The sequence below is a fragment of the Oncorhynchus nerka genome, linkage group LG14, assembly GCF_034236695.1.
Source record: "Oncorhynchus nerka isolate Pitt River linkage group LG14, Oner_Uvic_2.0, whole genome shotgun sequence".
Taxonomy (NCBI): Eukaryota; Metazoa; Chordata; class Actinopteri; order Salmoniformes; family Salmonidae; genus Oncorhynchus; species Oncorhynchus nerka.
The window spans coordinates 44,340,393-44,349,200 of NC_088409.1; the positions used below are offsets into that span (position 1 = coordinate 44,340,393).

The window sequence follows — 8,808 nt, forward strand, 5'->3', positions numbered from 1 at the left end:
TATGTTAACATTGCCAAAGCAAGTGTCTCTCTCTGTTTCTCTCTCTCTCTAAAAAACTATTTCTATTGTTATGGATATGTCACCTTCAAAGAAAAAGGTTGGCCAACCAAAGTCTTTGTTCAATCCCTTCAAAGGAGCAAAGTGAATAACGTGATGATAATACAAGCATAAGCCAATGCCCTCAAGCATACCAACATAGTAAAAGGGCTTGGATGGTTTCGAGGAACGCTCGCTTTAAGTGTGTCACCCAAATGTCAAAGATCACAAGCTTTACATAGCGTGAGTTAGGTTGAATTTAACTATATGGTATAGTTGTTTCTGTATATAGCCCCTTTGTGCTCTTCAATCTCAAGAGGGCTGGTCAGATAATACTTTTTTAGAATTGGATATCAAGATACTCAATCCAATTCATGTTTTGTGAATGCAGTCCTATAATACAGTATAACATACGTCACTGCCCGCATGTAAGACCCTTATTCTACATCCATGTGACAGGATAATATTACCCTCAGACATGTACAGTGGGGCAAAAATGTATTTAGTCAGCCACCAATTGTGCAAGTTCTCCCACTTAAAAATACTTATTTTCCACCATAATTTGCAAATTAATTCATTTAAAATCCTACAATGTGATTTTCTGGATTTTATTTTCTCATTTTGTCTGTCATAGTTGAAGTGTACCTATGATGAAAATTACAGGCCTCTCTCATCTTTTTACGTATGTGTTGAGACATAGATCCAGTGTATGGTATGTACGTGTAACTATGCAGTAAAACTCGCTGTGTAACCCACTCCTCCTCAACCAGTTTGAACGAGTTTGAACGAGTTTTCCCGAAAGTGAAAAACAGATCGGGGGGGGGGGGCAACACAGAGTCTCTGTTCACTGTGGGCTATTTTGCAACTGCGACCCTCGAATCTTCGTTTTTTCCCTCAACAGGCTGGCAAATTAGTGCAAAAGGTCATTCCAGCTTGCCCAGGAACACATGTGTGCACCCCTGGAAACTCCACCGAAAATAAACACCCCCACAAAGGTTGAGCTGCTTTCCCCAGCCAAACCTGACGCCAATGTTCTCTTTTGACCTGCCAGAAACATTATGGTGATATGAATGTATGCCAGTTGTGACAGAGGAGCAATCCCTGAAGGACTATTAGTTCTCCTAGAAGGCCAACAAGAGAACTTCTATTGCATTGCATTTAGAAAGAGAGTCATGGTAAAATATACATCGATATAGTGCTTCTTACAAGCACTGGCAAATTGGAGTGCTTTTTGTCACGAACCGGCTCAAAGCCCGTAACAAAGGGAGACAACGTGGAGATAAGGAGTAACAAAATATATATTTATTAACTAAAGCAACTAAGAAAAATATACAAAGGTGTGTGTAATCAGTAGTGTAGGTGAGTGTTTTGCATGCATGAATGTGATAATGCAGGGTGTTGAAAGGTGCCAAAGCAAACAAACAAAAGGCCACCAAGAACCACAACAGAATCTACAAAGGTGTCTGCATGGAGAGAGTCTCCTCCATGAATGTGGAAGAGGTCTATTTATCCTGGGAGACACCTGGCCCAGGTGTTTCCCATGTAGCTGACGACCCTCTCAACTCCGCCCACCGGCATCCCAATAAGGAAACAAGAACAAAGACAGAATATGGCAGACAGAGTGGGAGGGTCGTCACATTTTTACAAGCTCTCCCAAGTGTTTGTAGTTCTATGTAAGAGGGGTGAAAGTTACTCAGGGGCTTGACTTTAAGTGACAAAATTTTACCAGGAATATGAGAAATGCTCCAGCTTGAAGCCTGGACTCACGGAGGTTAAGGTGCAAGTCGCTGCATGCCTCATGCCTATGGAGACTGGCTAGGATTTAATTATGCAGAATATTCCCTTGCATGTCAACAAGTTCACATATACAGTTGAAGTCGGACGTTTACATACACCTTAGCCAAATACATTTAAACTCAGTTTTTCCCAATTCCTGACATTTAATCCAATTAAAAATGCCCTGTCTTAGGTCAGTTAGGATCACCACTTTATTTTAAGAATGTGAAATGTCAGAATAATAGTTGAGAGAATGATTTATTTCAGCTTTTATTTCTTTCATCACATTCCCAGTGGGTCAGAAGTTTACTTACACTCAATTAGTATTTGGTAGCATTGCCTTTAAAATGTTTAACTTGGGTCAAATGTTTCGGGAAGCCTGCCACAAGCTTCCCACAATAAGTTGGGTGGATTTTGACCCATTCCTCCTGACAGAGCTGGTGTAACTGAGTCAGGTTTGTAGGTCTCCTTGCTCGTACACGCTTTATCAGTTCTATGGGATTGAGGTCAGGTCTTTGTGATGGCCACTCCAATACCTTGGCTTTGTTGTCCTTCAGCCATTTTGCCACAACTTTGGAAGTATGCTTGGGGTCATTGTCCATTTGGAAGACCCATTTGCGACCAAGCTTTAACTTCCTGACTGATGTCTTGAGATGTTGCTTCAATATATCCACATAATTTTCCTCCTCATGATGTCATCTATACTGTGAAGTGCACCAGTCCCTCCTGAAGCAAAGCACCCCCTACAACATGATGCTGCCACCCCTGTGCTTTACGGTTGAGATGGTGTTCTTCGGCTTGCAAGCCTCCCCCTTTTCCCTCCAAACATAATGATGGTCATTATGGCCAAACAGTTCTATTTTTGTCAGAGGACATTTCTCCAAAAAGTACAATCTTTGTCCCCATGTGCAGTTGCAAACCGTAGTCTGACTTTTTTATGGTGTTTTTGGAGCAGTGGCTTATTGCTTGCTGAGCGTCCTCTCAGGTTATGTCGATATAGGACTCGTTTTACTGTGGATATAGATACTTTTGTACCGGTTTCCTCCATCATTTTCACAAGGTCCTTTGCTGTTGTTCTGGGATTGAATTGCACTTACTACATCAAAGTACATTCATCTCTGGGAGACAGAACTCATCTCCTTCCTGAGCGGTATGACGGCTGCATGGTCCCATGGTGTTTATACTTGCGTACTATTTTTTGTACAGATGAACGTGATACCTTCAGGCTTTTGGAAACTTCTCCCAAGGATGAACCTTTTTTCTGAGGTCTTGGCTGATTTATTTTGATTGTCCCATGATGTCAAGCAAAGAGGCACTGTGTTTGAAGGTGGCCTTGAAATACATCCACAGGTACACCTACAATTGACTCAAATGATGTCAATTAGCTTCTAAAGCCATGACATGATTTTCTGGAATTTTCCAAGCTGTTTAAAGGCACAGTCAACTTAATGTATGAAAACTTCTGTACCACTGGAATTGTGATACAGTGAATTATTTGTGAAATAATCTGTCTGTAAACAATTGTTGGAAACATTACTTGTGTCATGAACAAAGTAGATGTCCTAACCGACTTGCCAAAGCTATAGTTTGTTAACAAGACATTTGTGGAGTGGTTGAAAAACAAGTTTAAATGACTCCAACCTAAGTGTATGTAAACTTCAGACTTCAACTGTACGCTACATACATTTCACGTCAAGGTAGACGAGATGGGGGAAGGTTAATAATGTAACTCACAGGGGCTCTAAAGGGAGAGGGGCGGGAAGGCTGGCCAGTGTTTGAGTTTACCTCCACAGATCAGTAGCTGGGGCCTTGAGGAATGTATCCTATATCCTATGTTTGTAGTGACTCTGTGAGTGGTCATTATTGTGATTGAAAGGGCACTAATGTCAGCCATTTAGGCTCTCACCCAGAATGCTCCATTGTTTACTCCCTCAATCTCTTTACCTTTCATCCAGGCTTATTTTTGCCTCCTGATTTATGGATTGTGGGTGTGTTTTGGAGAATCATTTGTTAGTCCTATGGGCCTGCTCAAAAGTAATGCACGATAAAAGTATTAGGGTGCAATGTGGGACATAAAGGACCCCCTAGGAAGATATCAGTCCAGTCCAATCCAGCCACTAGGCCTTGACTATAGGAACCATACTGTGTTCGGTATGAAGAGGAGGGTCAGCCAGTTGGAATTCTCCCAGGGTTGATCTTCTTACATAAGGTGCTATTTCGATGGGGAACATTCTGTGCACATACTGATGGTGCACGTACCGCATGTACATCACAGTGACAGCCAGATGCATAACGTGTGCGTTGGTGCATATCGTGCATGCAAGTGATTGTCCATTTCATCACAGGGGACCAATACGAGGGCCTGTGGGACAGTGTCAAGTCGGGCTAATTGAGGTAATATGGACATGAATGTATAGTTAAAGTGACTATGCATAATGTATATGATAAACAGAGCAGCAGCGTAAAACAGGGGTTGGGGGGGGGGGACAACACACAATGCAAATAGTCCGGGTAGCCATTTAATTACCTGTTCAGGAGTCTTATGGCTTGGGGGTAAAAGCTGTTGAGAAGCCTCTTGGTCCTAGGCTTGGCCCTCCGGTACCGCTTGCCATGAGGTAGTAGTGAGAACAGTCTGTGGCTGGGGTCTTTGACCATTTTTAGGGCCTTCCTCTGACACCGCCTGGTGTAGTGGTCCTGGATGGCAGGCAGTGATGTACTGGGCCGTAGGCACTACCCTCTGTAATGTCTTGTGGTCGGAGGCCGAGCAGTTGCCGTACCAGGCAGTGATGCTCTCGATGTTGCAGCTGTAGAACCTTTTGAGGATCTGAGATAATGGTGTTGATGTGAGCCATTTCCAGCCTTTCAAAGCACTTTATGGCTACGGATGTGAGTGCTACGGGTCTGTAGTAATTTAGGCAGGTTTCCGTAGTTTTCTTGGGCACAGGGACTATGGTGGTTTGCTTGAAAGATGTTGGTATTACAGACTCAATCAGGGACATGTTGAAAATGTCAGTGAAGACACCTGCCAGTTGGTCAGCACATGCCCGGAGCACATGTCCTGGAAATCCATCTGGCCTCGCGGCCTTGTGAATGTTGACCTATTTAAAGGTCTTTCTCACATCAGCTACAGAGAGTGAACCAAACAGAATGGGTGGCATGTTGGTGACTGATGGTGGTCCATTAGGGCCTAGAGACTAGAAAGGAGCTGGGGTTTGATTAGGAATTCAGATAACGAAAGGGAGAGGGAAAAGGGACAAGCGCAGATGTTTTGACATCTGCAAAGGTCCTCATACCAATTTAGAGGTGTATGGAAGTGGATACTTTGCTCACAGCCATAAACAACGACTTGTTTTACAGTAGCCCATGGTGTGGGAGTATTCTGCTAACTCTGAGATGCATTCTGGGTAATGGACCATGGTGTATGTGAGTGCACAGTGAGTCATCAGATGACTTCAGTTTGGTTGGAGTTTTTTGGTTTTGAGGCGATGAGCGAAACGCACCATACATCGGTAGTCTGAGGATCCGTGTGTGTGTGGATAAAGAGATGGGTTTGGGATAAAGTACCTCAAAGATGTGTTGATCTGTTAGTCATTATTCTCCAGGGACACATCAGCTGTCCGAGAGATGATACCAACACAAAATGGGCTTGTATATCACTTAGCCTACAGATATCAACATACTCTTCATATAACATATTTGAGGCAATAATGTGCTTTTCTCAAGGCTATACAGTACATTGTCCTAGTGGGGATTTCTAACCCCAACCCATGACTCCAACGCTCTTAAATTGTCTCACTGTCTCTTCAGTCTCCAAGTCGTTAGTCACGTTTGTCATGGGGTGACTGTGTACCTTACTGAATAAAGCCTAGTAGAGAGAAACAGAGATGCCCTAATGTCCAGGGTCACAGACCTCCAGCAGCCTAAGGTGACCCACCACAGACCACCAAGGACCACTATCAGTCACCAACATGCCACCCATTCTGTTTGGTTCACTTTCCTATGGAAGCATTTTTTGTCCTGTCTTGATAAAGAATCCAAACACAAGAAGCCTATTATCTATCTACAGGGAGCGTACAAAACTTTAGGAAGACATTCTAATATTGAGTCACCCCCCCCCTTGCCCTCAGAACAACATCAATTTGTCAAGGCATGGACGCTACACGGTCAGTTGTGTCAAGCTGGCTGGATGCCCTTTGGTTGGTGGGCCATTCTTGGTGTAACAATGACGCTGGGAGTCAGGAAGCAGGTGCAGTTGGTGAGTTTAATAATAAAGAACATGGAGCGAAACAAATCAAGAGAAGCTTCTGGCCATGAACACAGAACACAGAATCATCTGCCTGAAGAGTAGTGCTAGGGAGTGCTAGATAAAGGGGGAGTAATCAGGGTAGTCCAAGTGTGCCTAATGATGGGGTGCAGGTGTGCGTAATGAGGGCTGCCAGGTGTGTGTAATGATGGGTTGCCAGGACCAGGGTTGCCAGGACCCCGACGCGCAGCTTCAGCTGCAGGACGACGCCGGCCAGGGGGACGGCCCAGAGGGTGAGGAGCGGCGAAGGTGGAAATCTCGGGTGATGTTGGGATCTGGAATGTTGTCCACCAGGTAATGAAGCCAACCCCCATGACTTCGGGAGTGCAGGAGGGATCTGACGGCGTAGGCGGGGCTTCCCTCGAGGGGAGACGGATAGGTGTGATGTGGGATAGCTTCAACCAGGAGACCAGGAACCACCGGCCTGAGGAGGGAAACATGAAAAGAGGGTGAGATCTGGTAGTTAGTGTGGAGCTGTAATCTATATGTCACCTCGTTGACCCTCCTGAGGACCTTGAACGGCACCACAAACCCGGGGGCTCAGCTTCTTACATGGCAGGCGAAGTGGGAGGTTCCTGGTGGAGAGGCAGCCACAATCACCAGGATGGAACATGGGAGCCTTACTGCAGTGGCAAATCCGCCTGCTCCTTCAGGTGGCAGATGGTGCGCTGGAGCCTCCCGTGGGCATTGTTCCAAACTTCTTCTGCGCGCCTGAACCACTTTTCCACCTCAGGAACTTCGGTCTGGTTCAGGGTCCACGGAGCCAAGGCTGGCTGATAACCAAGAACACACTGGAAGGGAGTCAGCCCAGTGGAGGAGTGATGCAATGAATTCTAGGCATACTCCACCCAGTGAAGGAATCGGGCCCACTCCCTCTGCAGGTCCTGGCAGTGACTCCTCAGAAACCTCAGCACAGCTCCTGGTTCATGATAAGCTGTAGACCACACTACCTACCGAGAGAGTTCTCATCTGTATTCTCCGTAGCTGTTTACATACCACCTCAGTCAGAGGTTGGCACTAAGATAGCATTGAATGAGCTGTATTCCACCATAAGCAAACAAGAAAATGCTCAGCCAGAGGCGGCACTCCTAGTAGCTGGGGACTTTAATGCTGGGAAACTTAAATCAGTTTTACCAAATTCCTATCAGCATGTTAAATGTGCGACATTGGTCAGATGAATCAGATGAATCAGATGCTAAGCTACAGGACTATTTTGCTATCACAGACTGAAATGTGTTCCGGGATTCTTCCAATGGCATTGAGGAATACACCACATCTGTCATTGGCTTCATCAATAAGTGCATCGATGACGTCGTCCCCACAGTGACCGTACGTACATACCGCAACCGGAAGCCGTGGATTACAAGCAGCATTCGCACTGAGCTAAAGGGTAGAGCTGTAGTCACCTGAAATTAATTTAAATTAACAGGTGTGCCTTGTTAAAAGTTCATTTGTGGAATTTCTTTCCTTCTTGATGGGTTAGAGCCAATCAGTTGAGTTGTGACAAGGTAGGGGTTGTATACAGAAGATAGCCCTATTTGGTAAAATACCAAGTCCATTTTATGGCAAGAACAGCTCAAGATGTGTGGTTCCCACCGTGAAGCATGGATGAAGAGGTGTGATTGTGTGGGGGTGCTTATGACACCGTCAGTGATTTATTTAGAATTCAAGGCACACTTAACCAGCATGGCTACCACATCATTCTGCAGCGATTCGCCATCCCATCTGGTTTGTGCTTAGTGGGACTACCATTTGTTTTTCAACAGGACAATGATCCAAAAGACACCTCCGGGCTATTTGACCAAGAAGAAGAGTGATAGAGTGCTGCATCAGATTACCTGGCCTCCACAATCACTCAACCTCAATCCAGTTGAGATGGTTTGGGATGAGTTGGATCACAGAGTGAAGGAATAGCAGCCAAAAAATGCTCAGCATATGTTGGAACTCCTTTAAGACTGTTGGAAAAGCATTCCTGGTGAAGCTGGTTGAGAGAATGCCAAGAGTGTGCAAAGCCGTCATCAAGGCAAAGGGTGGCTACTTTGAAGAATCTAAAATCTAAAATCTATTTAGATTTGTTTAACACTTTTTTGGTTACTACATGATTCCATATGTGTTATTTCATAGTTTGATGTCTTTACTATTATTATACAATGTAGACAATAGCAAAAATAAAGAAAAATACACTGAATGAGTATGTGTGTCCAAATGTACTTTTATTTAACTAGGCAAGTCAGTTAACAACAAATTCTTATTTACAATGACGTCCTACTGGGGAGCAATGGGTTAACTGCCTTATTCAGGCAGTAGTTTATGTGTCGGAGGCCTAGGGTCAGTCTGTTATATCTGGAGTATTTCTCCTGTCTTATCCGGTATCCTGTTTGAATTTAAGTATGTTCTCTCTTTCTTTCTTTCTCTCTCTCGGAGGACCTGAGCCCTAGGACCATGCCTCAGGATTACCGGGCATGATGATTCATTGTTGTCCCCAGTCCACCTGGCCGTGCTGCTGCTCCAGTTTCAACTGTTCTGCATGCGGCTATGGAACCCTGACCTGTTCACTGTGATTACTATTATTTGACCATGGTCATTTATGAACATTTGAACATCTTGGCCATGTTCTGTTTAATCTCCACCCGGCACAGCCAGAAGAGGACTGGCCACCCCTCATAGCCTGGTTCCTCTCTAGGTTTCTTCCT

At 44.7% G+C, this 8,808-nt stretch overlaps 1 long non-coding RNA gene across 1 annotated transcript; it reads right to left on the minus strand.

Moving 5' to 3' along the window:
• Positions 1 to 6,054: 6,054 nt before the first annotated feature.
• On the minus strand, positions 6,055 to 7,218 carry LOC135559650 (uncharacterized). The gene is made up of 2 exons (XR_010458468.1): positions 6,668 to 7,218; positions 6,055 to 6,539 (listed from the first exon to the last, which is right to left on the minus strand). It is a non-coding gene; the product is annotated as an uncharacterized LOC135559650 (long non-coding RNA).
• Positions 7,219 to 8,808: the final 1,590 nt, after the last annotated feature.